The sequence below is a fragment of the Lissotriton helveticus genome, chromosome 4_1, assembly GCF_964261635.1.
Source record: "Lissotriton helveticus chromosome 4_1, aLisHel1.1, whole genome shotgun sequence".
NCBI lineage: Eukaryota > Metazoa > Chordata > Amphibia > Caudata > Salamandridae > Lissotriton > Lissotriton helveticus.
The window spans coordinates 1,235,662,993-1,235,683,092 of record NC_136063.1 but is presented as its reverse complement, the minus strand read 5'-3'; positions in this window follow the sequence as shown (position 1 = coordinate 1,235,683,092).

Below are 20,100 nucleotides of genomic sequence, written 5' to 3'. Positions count from 1 at the left end.
ACGCCGCTGTCAGATCCAGCTTGATCAAGGCGGCTCTTCCCCCATCGTCCATGATCCTGCGGATGTCTTCTGTTGCTACTATCAACGCGGATTCGGTGGAGTGACAGGCCCTGAAACCGTGTTGCGTGGGGTCTAAGAGATGGTTGTGGTCTAGGTGTTTTGTAAGCTCCTGGTTCATGGCTCTCTCCAAGATCTTGGCTGGAAGAGGGAGGCAGGATATTGGTCAATAATGCTTGGATTCAGTTGGAGCCAATATCTCCTTCTTGAGAATGGGCCTGATGCATGCTTTCTTCCACCTACCGGGGAAGAGACCGGAGCTAAGCACAGTGTTCAGGAGTGGGGTGAGGACCGGGCAGATTATTTCTGGGACTTGATGTAGGATATAAGGGGGACAAGGGTCCACCGGTGATCCAGATTTGGTCTGTAAGAGCAGTCTGGCTACCTGAGTATTGCTCAGTGGCGAGAATTGCGAGAGACTAGAGGTGTTAAGTGCTAGGTCTGTTGTGGGAGGTGCTGACGTACTGACAATCATAATGTGCAGGTCGTCATAAACCGCCTGGACCTTTTGCTGGAAAAATTGTGCTATATTTTCCACAAAAGCCTGGTCGGTGTGAAGATTGTATCCCTAGGGCTTTTGGCTAGATGTGCAACTGCCTTAAACAATTCTTTGGAGGAATTAGAAGATTCTAAAATTTTATTTGAGTAAAAAGCCGCCTTAACTTGCTCTATGATTGTCTTATATTCCTGTAGGGCTGCTGTGTATTTTTCCTGGAATGAGAACTGTAGTCGGCACGCCACATCCTTTCGTGGCGTCGACATTTTATCTTTATTAATTTCACCTCCGGGGTATACCACTGCGAGGTGGCTGAGCGTTTCCTGGGCTTCTTGATTTCCTCCAGGATTAGCTCATCCACAGCATGGCTAAGCCACGTGTCAAAATTGTGAGCTCCGATGTTACTATCACTATATACTATCAATATTGAATTTAGTAATCAGAGAAGGAGACTCAACTAGAGGACCAGGACTGGCTCAAAGCTAACCTGATGGACCTTCCTCTTTACCCAAGTCCAGGAACAATTTGTCTGTAGCCTGTACAGATATAAGGTTGTACATTTTATTGTTATACATTATCTTAAGTGCAGCTGGAAAATTGAGTTGTGCAACCGCCCCTAGCTTCCTAAAGGCGTCTAACCTCCTACCCAACTCCCATTGTTTATCCAGGGTTGCTCTAGATAGATCTGACCTTATCTGAAAAGTGAACCCCTTGCTGCTCAAGGATTTCTATTTTAGGGCTTGATTAAGGATAAACTCTTTAAGAGAATAGGTGAGGAAGGTGACTAGGATTTTCCTAGGCTTAGATCTTTGTGGGTTCTTCCTAAAGGAGTCCCCATGAATTCGTTGTATGTCAGTACCTAGATCTTCTACCGACTGTTCAAGCCCTAAAGAGTCCCTTAAAAGTGTGATAACCTATTGCTTAATATCGGTACCCTTACTCCCCTCAGGAATATTAAGGATTCTGAGGTTGTTGCGTCGAGCATTGTTCTCCAAAACCTCCATTCTTTCACACAAGGCGAGATCCTCTTTTTTGAGATTAATAATTTCAGCCTTGGCCTTGTCAAGATGAAGAGAGAGGCCAGCCACAGTGTCTTCTAGCGCCACCGTCCTAGCATTGAGTCCATCGTTTTTATTCTCCAAGGATTCACAGAAATTTCTCATTTCTGTCTGGTTAGCAGTTGAAACTTCGAATCCCTTTTTCATGTCCAGTGACAGAGATGAAAACATAGTTTCCAAAGAGGCTGCTACTGATCCGCCACCACCCTCAACCTGAGAGCTGCTTGTCATTAAGGCCATACCCTTCTGCTGGACCACTCCCTGCTTCAATGCCTCTGTTGTCTGCTGCGGTTCAAAAGCAGATTCAACCGATATTCCCATATCTTTCATCTCTATCATTGCAGCCTCTAAGGCTGCTACAATGCCCGGGACCCCACAACTGGTATCGCACTTATCACCCCCTGATGAGGCTCCCGCCAGATCCATGGTACAGGGAGGGGAGGAAGAAGGGAGGAAGATTTGCCCAGAGGATGCCCTACACGATGCTCTCTCTTTCACTAAGTCTAGAACTTGTGGCACGACTTTGAAATAGGATCTTAAAGAGGGTGTTACTTTTGAGCCAAAGGCGGCAGCAGGTTTAATTGCTTTTACTGATCTATGCCCTTTTGCGTGTTTGGCTTTCACTTCCCCACACAAAAAAGTAGTGATGTTACCTTTCTTACAAGCGCTGATGGAACTCCGACTCTGACTTTGAGTCTGAGCCCTTGTACTTCTATTTATGTCTAGCAAGAGGTCCTCTTCTCCTCTCACCTCTCTCCTGTTGCTTTGTGTCTTGGTCTCCCGCCTTCCTCTTTTCCTCGCTGCGCCTAACTCTAACACAGCTACCGTCCCTTCCCCTGACGGGGAGCCGACTGTGGCGTCTTTCGACAGCTCGCCGCTCACCTGGGTCTGACTCTGCTCCTTCAACTATCGGGCGCTCGCAGCTTCAACCTCCGTCTTGCCTGCAATGCCTCCGCCTTCGGAGGACCCGGAAGCACCGGTGCTGCCGCTGCCCCGAGTGTCCCGGAGGAGGCACCGAAACCTACGCCCTCTGCGGAGCTCCAGGGCGGCCAACCCCCAGCGCAACAGACCTAGCGGGAGGAGAACTGCCACAGCCAAACACACAGGAGGTGAAGTAACAAACCTACAGGACGGGCCGGGAACCCTTGACACGCCGATATGCAACACGCCAACACGCCGACTCGCCGAGACGCCAAAGTAGGATCTCAATTTTTTTTCTGAATTTCCAATGTAGACTAGCTCAACACAGATAAATTCAGCATATATTCAGCATATTTGCGCTAAAGTTCAAATCCTCTGGCATCGATTAAGGGAGGGAAAGGCATTACGGGAGCCCAGGTCCGGAGCGCTGCGGCAGCTCAACTTGCTGCCGCCATCTTTCCCCCATCAAAAGACAAGTATAAACTCTTAGGCTCTTGAAGTCGGACAGAGGAATTTTTAACAATTCCACGTTCTCCGCGGAATACGATATTACTCAAATTTCGCAAATTCTGCGAGAGGAACGGAATTTATTACCCAGGCCTAATCTTGAGACAAATGCTATTTAAAGTGCAAAATAATATTATATTTTAGGTATTCCAATTCAACAGAGAGAAAACATTAGGACGTTTGTCGAACAGTGCAGTGTAATATTTTCACAACAGTGAATGGGCTTTTGAGGTAATGACGTCCTTCTGTCATGTTGTGGGTGACAGCTATGTGAGCCAGACATTTAATTAGGTAGTTCATAACAGAAAGACTTACAGGGCAAACAAGCTAAAGTGAGAATGCGAGTCCAGCGAATCCAGACCTGTCCTACTGGGATCATTCTGAACAGGGGTGGAGGAGAGAGTACAGGAACTTTGTTTTCATGTAAATATTGAATATAGTGCTTGCCAACTTAGAATGAAATAACAAGCCATTATGCTAACCCGAGTAATGCTGATGTGATTCATTCTCGACAACTTCTACAGCTCACAGCGCTACAGTTTCTGCTACTCCTGCAACATCTACTGCTACTACTGCTATTCTACTTATAACATTAACACTAACGCTGCGACTGTTACTAATGCTATTACTGCATCTAACCCTCTTTCTACTACTCCTGCTACGTCTACTGCTACTACTGCTGTTACTACGAATACTACTTACAACATTAACACAAATGCTGCGACTAATTTTATTACTGCATCTTCTAGACCTCTTTTTACTGCTTCTGCTGTGTCTACTGCTGCTGTTACTATACATACTACAAGGAGTAACACTTATACTACGACTGTTAATAATGTTATTACTGCAGTTAGTCCTCTTTCTACTACTCCTCCTGTGTCTACTGCTACTGACACTACTAATGTTACTACAACTACTAATAGTAATACCACTACTACTGTGACTGTTAATAATGTTAATACTGCATCTAGCCCTCTTTCTACACCTCCTTCTTTGTCTACTGCTACTGACACTACTTCTTTTACTATGACTACTAATAGTAATAACACTACTACTGTGGCTCTTACTAATGTTATTAGTGCATCTAGCCTCTTTCTACTACTTCTACTATGTCAACTGATACTACTGCTGTTACTACGAATACTACTTATAACATTAACTACTGCTGCTGTTACTACAAATACTACCAATAATAACACTAGTACTGCGACTCATACTAATTTTATTACTTAATCTAGCCCTCTTTCTACTACTGCTCCTGTGTTTACTGCTACTGATACTACTACTGTTACTACAACTACTACACTACCACTGTGACTGGTACTGATGTTTCAGGGATGTTATAGTTAGAAATTAGCATTTAAAAAACCTTTGAAATTCACTGAAACTTTGTCTCTTCTTCCAATCTTCTGGATAAACGAAAACGGACTCAAGTGAGTAATTTGCAGTCTTTTTTTTTTCAGTATACCGTGTATCGCCATGACGCGTTTCTGGCCCGATGAGCCCTTGATCACATGACGCTGTACAAACAAGCAACACCATTTAAAGTGCTACAGTGCATATCGCATGACCACCCGGCCTATGGATATAAAAACAGATTGCCGCATAGTATTTACAAAGTTGTAAAAAACACTGTGTTGATGACTCCACCAAAGACTAGTTATAAAATCAGGAAGCAGCGCCAGGTGATGGTATAGTTTAAAATGTAAAAATGTGCAAATTTCATCGAAATGTGCAAAATACGCTATAACTGTGCAAAGAATTGCAATGTAATTGAACATAATATCCAATTGGTACACACTGTACACATCCCGCAAAAAAGCCACAACAAATCAACTTCTGGTGTGATATTGGTGATAATAGAAGCATAATGCATAACATTTTGTAAATAGTTGCTAGCAGTGCTGTCAGAAAAAAGAAAGGGTAATTCCATTCACTCAAGTTGCTGTTCAATATCACTGCAATGTTCTGATCTTGCATGTTCACACCAGATTATTATGCACTATGGAAACATAATAATGTCCATCGTTACAGCTAAATCTGCTTAGGGATCGGGATATTGATAGATCTTCCCCTAGTGAGGTTTCCCACCCTAACGCTCATAGAATATGCTGCGGAATTATATGCCAAGAAGTGCCAGACAACAATTAGATTGCACGCATTCCTGTTTGAATAGCCAACTAAGCAAGATGACTGTCAACTAATAATGGCTGACAATTTATACTACAGTGGATGTCACTTGCTACAATGCTTCCACCTAATGGGTTAGGTATTAGTCTAATTTATATGAAGCCAAACAACATGATATAGCCCCTGTGGGCAACATAAAATGCTTTTGCTGTCTTATGTCCAAACTGCCCTTATAAAATGGTCAAAGAAGGTGTATATAAATATCTATGGGAGGAAAAGAGAAAACCTACTGTGCAGGTGGGTCATAAGGGCCATCCCTCGTGTAAAACGTGAAAAGTGTCTAAAAAAATCTTTCTCACGTACAGCCGTACAGAGATTAAATCTTAATAGAAAGGGCAACTCAGACCTTAATGAATAATTTATAGATGGATCACTGACATAATATCGACGTCACAAATATCGAGATACACAAATATCGAGTGAAAAATATCGAGTGACAAAATATCGACTCCATATCTACAAACAGGTAAGTACCAAAATATCGACTCCAAAATATCGACTTACAAAAATATAGACTGTCAAAATATCGATTTTTTTAAATGTCTTAAAATTAAGTTAAAACTAATATAGTAATAAATATATTTAATATAAACTTAGAAATAATTATTTTAAAAATGTAATTTTAATTAATAATTTCTATAATTAAAAAAATTATATCACCAAAAATAATACATATATATATATATATATATATATATATATATATATATATATATATATATATATATATATATATATATATATTCACTGAAAAAACCATAGGTTATAGACCATATATAGTTAGGAATTAGCATTTACAAAACCTTGAAAATTCACTGAAAAAACCATAGGTTATAGACCATATATAGTTAGGAATTAGCATTTAAAAAACCTTATTTTACTCACACAAAACCATTGAAATTCCATATATAGTTAGTTGCACTAACTATATATCGCGCACCCGCAATCCACTGCTGATCATGTCACATATTACATCATTCATGACATGGTCAGTGACATCACTGATGACATCACTGATGACATCTCAAATGACATCACTGATGACATCACTGATGACAACATCCAGTGACTGTATTTTTCTGTAAAGTTAAAATATGTCTTGAGTGGATGTATAAGTGTCTGGATGAAGGATTTAGTAGGTGCATGACTGACTGTATGAGTGAGTGATTAAATGTGTCTCACTGAATGCATGGGTTAGTGACTAAACTGTCTTAATTTGTGCATCATTATGTCTGTTGTTCTGTAAACTGCTGCATGTGTTGATCATTAGCTATACGAGAGGCTATATGTGTTATTAATTGGTTGCCCAAGTATTTCTATGGGAGATTGAGTTTGTGTGGGGGTGGCTGGAAGGTGTGTGACTCTATGCATAGATGTGTGAGCAGTTTATTCACTAGGTGTATGAGTTCAAGAGTGCATGTGGAAACAGCTACATGGGCAGTTGACTGTGTGCATGAGTGTATTGATGAGTGAATGGATATCTCAATGCTACATGTCATAGTAAGTACATATGTAAAACACAGTACATGTGAGAGTTGGCATATATAAATAACTGTGCATGAGAGCCACTGAATGAGTGAGTGGTTGTATCGATCATTGTGAACTTGTATCAGGGATTGTATAAGAGAGTAAATATGTGTTAGTATATGTTTCAATAAGTAAGGTGTGTTTAACTGTATAGTTGAAGAAATGGAGGTGAGATTGTTTCTTTGCATGACTGACTGGGTGTGTGAGTAACTCCATGGATGAGTAGCAGTGTGTGAGTGTCTGTTTACACTGAGTGTATCTAAGGTTATATTAGAGTCTGAAGAGGTTTATCGTATTAGCACAAGAATGATGTCAAATGAGATGTCATCAGTGATGTCATCAGTGATGTCATTTGAGATGTCATCAGTGATGTCATCAGTGATGTCACTGACCATGTCATGAATGATGTAATATGTGACATGATCAGCAGTGGATTGCGGGTGCGCGATATATAGTTAGTGCAACTAACTATATATGGAATTTCAATGGTTTTGTGTGAGTAAAATAAGGTTTTTTAAATGCTAATTCCTAACTATATATGGTCTATAACCTATGGTTTTTTCAGTGAATTTTCAAGGTTTTGTAAATGCTAATTCCTAACTATATATGGTCTATAACCTATGGTTTTTTCAGTGAATTTCAATGGTTTTTTAATAGCAAATATCATAAGCTGTCGAATGTCAAGTACGTGATAAGTAAAAACATTTTTGTGTTTATGCACACTGATCTGCTTTGAATGCTGCCCCCCACCCCTCATTTCTATTAGGAGTACTCTCTCTTTGCAGATAGTGAAGGGTAGTTAACGCAGCCCTTTGCCCCCTTTGTAATACGTCGTGCCTGCTTCTCTCTCCATTTGATTGATTGTTCTCTTTGGTTCATTCTCTATTTACAAACAAGCACAGAGTCGCAATACTCTGTTTAGTCTTTGCAGATAGCGAAAAATCGTGTAAAAAAACAAAAGGAATCGAGCAAAATCAGTAGGCCACTAATGGGATCTCTTTTTGACCTCGCTAAAATAGAAACATTAGGAACAACCTGTTGAAAATAGCAATGCGTATGTACATAAGCGGCGTTCATTTGTGTTCACAGTACCCCTTGTTGATTGTTTCAATCGAGCATTGAATTGTTCGAAGTTAATTCTCTTAAGGATCTTCTCTACCTGCAAACGAGGAAGAATAGAAATATTCTCTCTCCCTTTGCAGATAGTGAAGGGTAGGTAACGCAAGCCTTTAACACGTCGTACCTATTTCATTCCTCATTGATTGATTGATTGTCCGAAAATTGACTGTTTGGGAATTAGTTCTTTTTGGAGGTATTCCCTGTTTGCAAATAAACGTAGGAAAATCTTTGCAAGTAGTGAAAGGGTACGTAATGCGGACCTTTCTCCCCCGTTGTAATCTGTCATGCCTATCTACTCCCCACTGATTGATGCACCTTTTTCACCCGGACCATTTACTAGAGATACGTCATCTGGCCCGACCAGAGAGCACCCCTAGTGAAAAGGACATATGCAATAATAACGAAGTGATCACTGTATCCTGTTAACAGAAACTTTACCATGAAACAACCTGGAAAGAAAAAAATAGGAAAACGAAAATCAGTAGGCCACTGATGAACATGAACTTTTATTAAACAACAAACAAAGAAACGATAACATAACGTAATGATAAAACCTATTAATGTCCTAGAAACAAGAAAACGTTAAAGTATGCCAGTGGTGAGAGACCAGAAAAACAGTCCGAGAAACCAAATCACCCCTCGCTGTCCCAACTCATGCACTCTGAAAGTTCAAAGTTTTGAGGAGTGCTTGTAACATTGTCTGAAGCCTATTTGCAATTGCTTCATCTTCACTATTCTTAAAGTAAGTGGGGGCTGTTGTGATGCGGTGCCACCCTGAACCGCTTGACGGAGGCCCCCGAGGGACGGTGTCATGTCGCGGACTCGGAGGGGGCGCTTGGCTCCGGCCCCCTCCCCAAGTCGTGTTGCCCTGGTGTGGCCTGAGATCGCCCCCGACATAGGTGGCCGGCTCCCGGGGTCAAGCGGAACTTTTTTCCTTTTGGTGACTCTTCCATTCTTCACCTTGTCCCACAATCCGTTTCACCTAAAGACACGCTGTAGTGGGGCACCCCTTTTCCGTTTCATTTGCCATTCAGCCCGCTTTTGCTACACTGTGCCTCTTCCGCTATTCAGCTGTTTACCGCCCGCTCTTTCGACTACAGCGTCTCGCTCACCATGTACTTGAGTTGCTCCCGCTCTTGCGGTGCAGCGATAGGCGGCTGCCACAGGACTCTCAAAATGGCGGCCATCTCTTCAGATTTGGGCGTGGTCCACTAAAATGGGCTTGCGACACCTTGGAACTCGGACGCTTGTCTGCTAGAGCTTGGGCTCCATTCTCGAAAGCGTCCCCTCATCCTTGAAGATTCTACAAAAGTCTTGGGGGCCCCCGACTCCCGCAGGCTTCTGGTGGGGAGCGCCTAGCATGATTGCTCGTGGAATGGCCACGACGGAGCTACGAAATGGTGGTGCTCTCATGCTAACGCCAGCTTCAGTCTGAAACATCCAGAAACACTGTAGACTACCAATTCGATCAGTTCCGGTAGCGCTCCAACGTGACCCGGTAGAGAAGAACTTGCCCTCCCCTCTTTGACTGATGGTTCTTGTTGCCTGTCCCTTCTGTTGTCATTTAACAGAACTATTTAGCCTGCTGAAAGGGGTTGTGTGCCGTCCGCTGGTTGGTGGAGACATTTTGACTATATTCTGGACCTGCGTTGTCGCGTAATGCGTCATATGACGCGCCGCGTTAGAAAGTTTAATAAATTATGAAACACAATAAACAATCCTTAAAAAATAAAAAAAAATAAAAAATAATCAACAAAACCAACAATCAATTAACATACAGTATTTGAAAAGTCTATCATTCATTTTTCATTGCAGTACGCTGCCCAGAAAGCTTCCCGGTTCCCGGACCGTGCGCTACCCACGCAAAAAAACAAAAAAAAATTATTTTTTTTTGCCCCGCGTGGCCCTTTTAAAGCCTCCACATTAAACCTAGGGGGTCAGGGAGGATCTACTATGCCCCCTTATGGTTATTTGCCCCTTTGTTTTGGCCTCCTCTTGTCTCTCGATCCTACCGAGAGACAAGATGGCGGCCGCTACGGACTTTTTGGAATGTTGACAGACGCCAGAGAACCAATCAGCTTCGCTTCACAAAGCTCCGTTGCGCGAAAAGTACGCGTCCTGCGCCGCTGCCCGGTCCGCTGTTACAGATATATATCTTTTTTTAAACGTTAATTTCTCAAAATCCACTGGAGCACATATATTGAGACCTACAAAAGGCACATCGGGCTACCAGTCCCTACAATTTTGCCAAGTTTCGTGCAAATCTATTCAGCCGTTCGGGCTAAAAGTGAGGCTAACCGCCCTATGGAAAAATCAATGTTAAAAACACGTTTTTGGACCCCCCTTTTTTCTCGGCCCCCCCTTGACGAACCCCCCCCCCAAATTTTCAGGGGCTGCTCAGAAACAAAATGTGCCATTTTCCTCAAAATTTCAGCCAATTCCATCCACAAACGCCAAAGTTATTAGACATAGAATTTTCAAAAAACCCATAGGGAAAAAATCCTAACTATATATACCTACTGGCGACCGCCAGTAGGTAATATATATATATATATATATATATTAACATATCCTTTCCCCAGAGACGAGGCCGCACTCCTCCGTAGGTAGGTGTCACCACTTTTATTTTGGAACAGATTGCTTCACACCCTCATTGATGCCCCCTGGCCTGACGCGTTTCAGGAATTCCATTCCTTTCTTCAGAGGCCGGCACGAGCAGCTTGTTGTGTGCCTGCTACACTGTCCCCTGCATGCTTGTTGAGTGGCCTCAGGTGTGCCGCTTTAATAGTCCGTTTACATCCGTTTTAATGTTGCCTACTGGGACCTGTAGTTAAATATTGCACCAATTATCTCCCTCCAGTGGGTTAGATGCCCGTGTCACCTTTCAGGGGCCAATTTCTTGCTCTTGCAAGCATGCAGGGGACAGTGTAGCAGGCACACAACAAGCTGCTCGTGCCGGCCTCTGAAGAAAGGAATGGAATTCCTGAAACGCGTCAGGCCAGGGGGCATCAATGAGGGTGTGAAGCATTCTGTTCCAAAATAAAAGTGGTGACACCTACCTGCGGAGGAGTGCGGCCTCGTCTCTGGGGAAAGGATATGTTAATGCAATCACGGCGCTTCCAGGCCGTGGAGGCTACGCACCGCCCACGTACTGTTTCTGGGTCTGCGTGAAGAAACTGTGTCTTCATGCTTGGCGCAGCAGGTATTGAAAATTTAAACAGACTGAATCTCACCCGGGCTGACTGAAAAGCAAGAAATTGGCCCCTGAAAGGTGACACGGGCATCTAACCCACTGGAGGGAGATAATTGGTGCAAATATTTAACTACAGGTCCCAGCAGGCAACATTAAAACGGATGTAAACGGACTATTAAAGCGGCACACCTGAGGCCACTCAACAAGCATGCAGGGGACAGTGTAGCAGGCACACAACAAGCTGCTCGTGCCGGCCTCTGAAGAAAGGAATGGAATTCCTAAAACGCGTCAGGCCAGGGGGCATCAATGAGGGTGTGAAGCATTCTGTTCCAAAATAAAAGTGGTGACACCTACCTGCGGAGGAGTGCGGCCTCGTCTCTGGGGAAAGGATATATATATATCATTACACAAAGTGATCCTCAAGCCACATGAGAGCGCACAGCAGTGTGTGCTCCACCCAGGGGTCGGATCCAGACCCAGGAAAATTTCGGCAAACAAAAGAGGCGGCACAATCAGGAAATGTTTTAAGCCTTTTTAATCAAGACTTCACCCCACCAACGCGTTTCAGCCAACACTGGCCTTGCTCACGGTTGGTTAGTCCCTCCTCAGTGTTGTTATTTGTACTATCCCATATCTAGCCATTTATGAAGCATTGTGGGAATTGTAGTTACATTACTTTTTGTGAAAAAATGAAAAAAGAAGAAAGACAATGTGTGCTTTTAGATTACTGCATATATGTGACTGATAGTTCACTGTGGCTTCATAATAAAGTATAAACAATTTCTGGGTATAGTACCCAAGTCTTTCATTAATGTTCCTCATTACGCAAGGACATGGAAACAAGATTGGATTCCTATGAAAGTGAGATTGAGGAGCGAAAAGAGCGTAAATTCCAACGAGATGAGCAGGACTATATTCATGGCAGAATTCTCACATTTGCCAGAAAATATGACAATTTGAAAAAGAATTATCCTATGCAAAAATTAACATCAAGCGCAAGTGAATCAAGCATCAGTGATGATGGCTCAACACGCAGCACTTACCAGACAAAAAACTGGTCTGTTTTAGAGGAGGTCGAACTGGTCAACTTGGAAAAGAGCATTTCGAGAGGCGGAGGAAGGGGAAGGGGAAGGGGAAGGCGACCATACCCCAACCAAAGATACAGAGGAAGAGGCAGGGGGTCGCAAAACCAGACAACCCCCGTACCAGCTACAGAAAAACCCGTAGGGCAAAACGAAGAAAAACGTCAGTACCCCCTCCGCAATCGCAATCCGAAACAAACTTAATAGTGAATCTTTCGGATCATCAACTAACAGAAATTGAATTCTGTCCTGAAGCTCACTTTGACTACACAGAAACAAGAATAGACTTGTATAAGTATATCAGAAAGCTGAAACTAGCGAAAGTACATGCTGGAAAACAAATTGAGCCTGCCAACACTGTGGAGGAGAACACAGACGATGTTCTGTTCAATACCATTGTAGATATACCAGACTTGAGAAATAGTTTTGAATCACTATTTGACCTGAATGGCACATCAATGTCAGATGCGGAACTGTTGGAAGAGCTAAACATTCCAACAGATGAGAGACCAGCTTCCGGATTAAAAAGAAAATCAAGATATTATCCAATACTATCACCAGGCAATAAAATTGATCTCTTCTCAGAACCCATAACAAAGGAACTTGACAATTTATCTAAAGTGAGAAACAAGACACGTGAAAATCTTTCAAAAGCTGAGCGTGAAGCCATTAAAACACTGATGAACAATGATAAAGTTACTATAAAGCCAGCGGACAAGGGAGGCAACATCGTGCTAATGAGGACATCTGACTACATATGTGAGGCGATGAGACAATTAAATCAAGAAAACAATTATCAGAGAATGGAAAATAATCCATATGTGAACATGAAGAGAGAACTGCAGGAGTACCTAGAAATCTGGTATACAAAAGGTTTAATAGATGAAGATGAAAAGAAATATCTAACCATTGACCATCCAATAATACCTTGTATATATTTTCTCCCAAAGATCCACAAGACTTTAAATTACCCTCCAGGAAGACCAATTGTCTCCTCGTGTGGCTCACTATATGAAAATATCTCCAACTATGTTGACAAATTTTTAGCCCCCATTGCCCAGAGTCTTCCCTCATATATCAAAGACACCGGTGACTTTTTAAGAATACTGATGAATGTGAATTGGAACTCAGAATATCTGTTAGTTACCATTGATGTAGTCTCACTCTACACTTCAATCCGTCATGAGATCGGGATGCAAGCAGTTGAGTATTATTTGAAGCAGCGTAACATCATTTATCTGGAACATTCTGAAATGCTAATCAAAATGATTGACCTATGCCTGAGGAATAACGTATTTCTTTTTGACAAACAACTATTTAAACAAATCTGTGGCACCGCCATGGGCATTTCTCTATCTCCCAACTATGCAAACATCACAATGGGGTGGTGGGAGAAGACAGTAGCGTGGAATGAGGACAACCAACAAGATCTGGAACGAATAATATTGTGGGTACGTTACATCGACGACCTGTTTATTATTTGGCATGGTACAAATGATCAATTTCAAACCTATTTCAACAAACTGAATAACAATGAATTAGGCCTACAGTTTACATGTAACACGAGTACAAAAGAAATAAACTTTTTGGACACTAAATATATGTGTCTGATGATAAGCTTGAATCTACTCTATTTCGTAAAAAAACAGCAACAAACAGTGTGCTCCACGGAACGAGTTTTCATCCCACACCCCTTTTACGAAGTATACCGTATGGAGAATTTACACGACTCAAAAGAAATTGTTCGGTACCTGAGGATGCGGAGAGAGTAATACAGGAGAGTAAATGCAGATTCAGAGCAAGAGGCTATGAAGAAAGAGCACTGACGAAATGCAAAAGAAAAATTGATTTGAAAACGAGGACTCAAATACTAATGGAACAGCCTAAAAAAACAGAAACTCACACACCTCCTAGATTTATAACGACTTTCAGCAAAGAAAGTGGAAATATCGCACGCATAATGAAAAAATATTGGCATCTACTGTCAGGGGATCCTGACATTGGAACAACCCTCGGTGAAACACCATTAATAACATACAAAAAGAACACATCTCTTAAAGATGTGTTGGTCAAAAGTCACTTTCAAGCAAAACAGAAACCAAACTGGCTGCAAAACCAACGAAAAGGGTTTCAACCATGCAATTCTTGCAAAGCTTGTAAGATCGGCAAAAGTATGAAAGTGATCGAAGAACTTGATGGGAAATCAATGAGAATTGAGCAACAAATCTCATGCACTTCAAAAAACGTTGTATATATCATAGAATGCAAATGTGGAATGAAGTACGTGGGATGTACAACTTGTATGTTAAAAAAACGGATTTTGGAACACATCCGGGCGGTGAAAAACTCTAATATGCAATATGCCACAGCAAAACACATGATTCAGAAAAGGGGGTGGTGATGAACAGAGTGTCTGAATTAAGCAGACCACTCTTACCCAGTCCAAAGATCAGGGCTTGATCCATCACCGTTATTTAGCTCACTGCCCCATCCCAGCTCAGAACCTGGCTATATGCAAATTAGTCAGTCCCTGGCCCAGTGCATCATGGGAACAGGGCAGACCAAACTACCAAGCCAATTCTTCACCAGAAAGGAGACAAGCTTCCGGGGACCGGTTTCTGGCATTTCAGCCGTCGTCGGCCCGGCTTGCTTGAATCCTGATGGAGCAGTGAGCAAGGGACTCATGTCTGAGTATACCCTGCCACACCTATAGTGGCCAAAAATGATTCAGAAAAGGGGGTGGTGATGAACAGAGTGTCTGAATTAAGCAGACCACTCTTACCCAGTCCAAAGATCAGGGCTTGATCCATCACCGTTATTTAGCTCACTGCCCCATCCCAGCTCAGAACCTGGCTATATGCAAATTAGTCAGTCCCTGGCCCAGTGCATCATGGGAACAGGGCAGACCAAACTACCAAGCCAATTCTTCACCAGAAAGGAGACAAGCTTCCGGGGACCGGTTTCTGGCATTTCAGCCGTCGTCGGCCCGGCTTGCTTGAATCCTGATGGAGCAGTGAGCAAGGGACTCATGTCTGAGTATACCCTGCCACACCTATAGTGGCCAAAAATGATTCAGAAAAGGGGGTGGTGATGAACAGAGTGTCTGAATTAAGCAGACCACTCTTACCCAGTCCAAAGATCAGGGCTTGATCCATCACCGTTATTTAGCTCACTGCCCCATCCCAGCTCAGAACCTGGCTATATGCAAATTAGTCAGTCCCTGGCCCAGTGCATCATGGGAACAGGGCAGACCAAACTACCAAGCCAATTCTTCACCAGAAAGGAGACAAGCTTCCGGGGACCGGTTTCTGGCATTTCAGCCGTCGTCGGCCCGGCTTGCTTGAATCCTGATGGAGCAGTGAGCAAGGGACTCATGTCTGAGTATACCCTGCCACACCTATAGTGGCCAAAAATGATTCAGAAAAGGGGGTGGTGGTGATGAACAGAGTGTCTGAATTAAGCAGACCACTCTTACCCAGTCCAAAGATCAGGGCTTGATCCATCACCATTATTTAGCTCACTGCCCCATCCCAGCTCAGAACCTGGCTATATGCAAATTAGTCAGTCCCTGGCCCAGTGCATCATGGGAACAGGGCAGACCAAACTACCAAGCCAATTCTTCACCAGGAAGGAGACAAGCTTCCGGGGACCGGTTTCTGGCATTTCAGCCGTCGTCGGCCCGGCTTGCTTGAATCCTGATGGAGCAGTGAGCAAGGGACTCATGTCTGAGTATACCCTGCCACACCTATAGTGGCCAAAAATGATTCAGAAAAGGGGGGTGGTGATGAACAGAGTGTCTGAATTAAGCAGACCACTCTTACCCAGTCCAAAGATCAGGGCTTGATCCATCACCGTTATTTAGCTCACTGCCCCATCCCAGCTCAGAACCTGGCTATATGCAAATTAGTCAGTCCCTGGCCCAGTGCATCATGGGAACAGGGCAGACCAAACTACCAAGCCAATTCTTCACCAGAAAGGAGACAAGCTTCCGGGGACCGGTTTCTGGCATTTCAGCCGTCGTCGGCCCGGCTTGCTTGAATCCTGATGGAGCAGTGAGCAAGGGACTCATGTCTGAGTATACCCTGCCACACCTATAGTGGCCAAAAATGATTCAGAAAAGGGGGTGGTGATGAACAGAGTGTCTGAATTAAGCAGACCACTCTTACCCAGTCCAAAGATCAGGGCTTGATCCATCACCGTTATTTAGCTCACTGCCCCATCCCAGCTCAGAACCTGGCTATATGCAAATTAGTCAGTCCCTGGCCCAGTGCATCATGGGAACAGGGAAGACCAAACTACCAAGCCAATTCTTCACCAGAAAGGAGACAAGCTTCCGGGGACCGGTTTCTGGCATTTCAGCCGTCGTCGGCCCGGCTTGCTTGAATCCTGATGGAGCAGTGAGCAAGGGACTCATGTCTGAGTATACCCTGCCACACCTATAGTGGCCAAAAATGATTCAGAAAAGGGGGTGGTGATGAACAGAGTGTCTGAATTAAGCAGACCACTCTTACCCAGTCCAAAGATCAGGGCTTGATCCATCACCGTTATTTAGCTCACTGCCCCATCCCAGCTCAGAACCTGGCTATATGCAAATTAGTCAGTCCCTGGCCCAGTGCATCATGGGAACAGGGCAGACCAAACTACCAAGCCAATTCTTCACCAGAAAGGAGACAAGCTTCCGGGGACCGGTTTCTGGCATTTCAGCCGTCGTCCGCCCGGCTTGCTTGAATCCTGATGGAGCAGTGAGCAAGGGACTCATGTCTGAGTATACCCTGCCACACCTATAGTGGCCAAAAATGATTCAGAAAAGGGGGTGGTGATGAACAGAGTGTCTGAATTAAGCAGACCACTCTTACCCAGTCCAAAGATCAGGGCTTGATCCATCACCGTTATTTAGCTCACTGCCCCATCCCAGCTCAGAACCTGGCTATATGCAAATTAGTCAGTCCCTGGCCCAGTGCATCATGGGAACAGGGAAGACCAAACTACCAAGCCAATTCTTCACCAGAAAGGAGACAAGCTTCCGGGGACCGGTTTCTGGCATTTCAGCCGTCGTCGGCCCGGCTTGCTTGAATCCTGATGGAGCAGTGAGCAAGGGACTCATGTCTGAGTATACCCTGCCACACCTATAGTGGCCAAAAATGATTCAGAAAAGGGGGTGGTGATGAACAGAGTGTCTGAATTAAGCAGACCACTCTTACCCAGTCCAAAGATCAGGGCTTGATCCATCACCGTTATTTAGCTCACTGCCCCATCCCAGCTCAGAACCTGGCTATATGCAAATTAGTCAGTCCCTGGCCAAGTGCATCATGGGAACAGGGCAGACCAAACTACCAAGCCAATTCTTCACCAGAAAGGAGACAAGCTTCCGGGGACCGGTTTCTGGCATTTCAGCCGTCGTCGGCCCGGCTTGCTTGAATCCTGATGGAGCAGTGAGCAAGGGACTCATGTCTGAGTATACCCTGCCACACCTATAGTGGCCAAAAATGATTCAGAAAAGGGGGTGGTGATGAACAGAGTGTCTGAATTAAGCAGACCACTCTTACCCAGTCCAAAGATCAGGGCTTGATCCATCACCGTTATTTAGCTCACTGCCCCATCCCAGCTCAGAACCTGGCTATATGCAAATTAGTCAGTCCCTGGCCCAGTGCATCATGGGAACAGGGCAGACCAAACTACCAAGCCAATTCTTCACCAGAAAGGAGACAAGCTTCCGGGGACCGGTTTCTGGCATTTCAGCCGTCGTCGGCCCGGCTTGCTTGAATCCTGATGGAGCAGTGAGCAAGGGACTCATGTCTGAGTATACCCTGCCACACCTATAGTGGCCAAAAATGATTCAGAAAAGGGGGTGGTGATGAACAGAGTGTCTGAATTAAGCAGACCACTCTTACCCAGTCCAAAGATCAGGGCTTGATCCATCACCGTTATTTAGCTCACTGCCCCATCCCAGCTCAGAACCTGGCTATATGCAAATTAGTCAGTCCCTGGCCCAGTGCATCATGGGAACAGGGCAGACCAAACTACCAAGCCAATTCTTCACCAGAAAGGAGACAAGCTTCCGGGGACCGGTTTCTGGCATTTCAGCCGTCGTCGGCCCGGCTTGCTTGAATCCTGATGGAGCAGTGAGCAAGGGACTCATGTCTGAGTATACCCTGCCACACCTATAGTGGCCAAAAATGATTCAGAAAAGGGGGTGGTGATGAACAGAGTGTCTGAATTAAGCAGACCACTCTTACCCAGTCCAAAGATCAGGGCTTGATCCATCACCGTTATTTAGCTCACTGCCCCATCCCAGCTCAGAACCTGGCTATATGCAAATTAGTCAGTCCCTGGCCCAGTGCATCATGGGAACAGGGCAGACCAAACTACCAAGCCAATTCTTCACCAGAAAGGAGACAAGCTTCCGGGGACCGGTTTCTGGCATTTCAGCCGTCGTCGGCCCGGCTTGCTTGAATCCTGATGGAGCAGTGAGCAAGGGACTCATGTCTGAGTATACCCTGCCACACCTATAGTGGCCAAAAATGATTCAGAAAAGGGGGTGGTGGTGATGAACAGAGTGTCTGTATTAAGCAGACCACTCTTACCCAGTCCAAAGATCAGGGCTTGATCCATCACCATTATTTAGCTCACTGCCCCATCCCAGCTCAGAACCTGGCTATATGCAAATTAGTCAGTCCCTGGCCCAGTGCATCATGGGAACAGGGCAGACCAAACTACCAAGCCAATTCTTCACCAGGAAGGAGACAAGCTTCCGGGGACCGGTTTCTGGCATTTCAGCCGTCGTCGGCCCGGCTTGCTTGAATCCTGATGGAGCAGTGAGCAAGGGACTCATGTCTGAGTATACCCTGCCACACCTATAGTGGCCAAAAATGATTCAGAAAAGAGGGGTGGTGATGAACAGAGTGTCTGAATTAAGCAGACCACTCTTACCCAGTCCAAAGATCAGGGCTTGATCCATCACCGTTATTTAGCTCACTGCCCCATCCCAGCTCAGAACCTGGCTATATGCAAATTAGTCAGTCCCTGGCCCAGTGCATCATGGGAACAGGGCAGACCAAACTACCAAGCCAATTCTTCACCAGAAAGGAGACAAGCTTCCGGGGACCGGTTTCTGGCATTTCAGCCGTCGTCGGCCCGGCTTGCTTGAATCCTGATGGAGCAGTGAGCAAGGGACTCATGTCTGAGTATACCCTGCCACACCTATAGTGGCCAAAAATGATTCAGAAAAGGGGGTGGTGATGAACAGAGTGTCTGAATTAAGCAGACCACTCTTACCCAGTCCAAAGATCAGGGCTTGATCCATCACCGTTATTTAGCTCACTGCCCCATCCCAGCTCAGAACCTGGCTATATGCAAATTAGTCAGTCCCTGGCCCAGTGCATCATGGGAACAGGGCAGACCAAACTACCAAGCCAATTCTTCACCAGAAAGGAGACAAGCTTCCGGGGACCGGTTTCTGGCATTTCAGCCGTCGTCGGCCCGGCTTGCTTGAATCCTGATGGAGCAGTGAGCAAGGGACTCATGTCTGAGTATACCCTGCCACACCTATAGTGGCCAAAAATGATTCAGAAAAGGGGGTGGTGATGAACAGAGTGTCTGAATTAAGCAGACCACTCTTACCCAGTCCAAAGATCAGGGCTTGATCCATCACCGTTATTTAGCTCACTGCCCCATCCCAGCTCAGAACCTGGCTATATGCAAATTAGTCAGTCCCTGGCCCAGTGCATCATGGGAACAGGGCAGACCAAACTACCAAGCCAATTCTTCACCAGAAAGGAGACAAGCTTCCGGGGACCGGTTTCTGGCATTTCAGCCGTCGTCGGCCCGGCTTGCTTGAATCCTGATGGAGCAGTGAGCAAGGGACTCATGTCTGAGTATACCCTGCCACACCTATAGTGGCCAAAAATTATTCAGAAAAGGGGGTGGTGATGAACAGAGTGTCTGAATTAA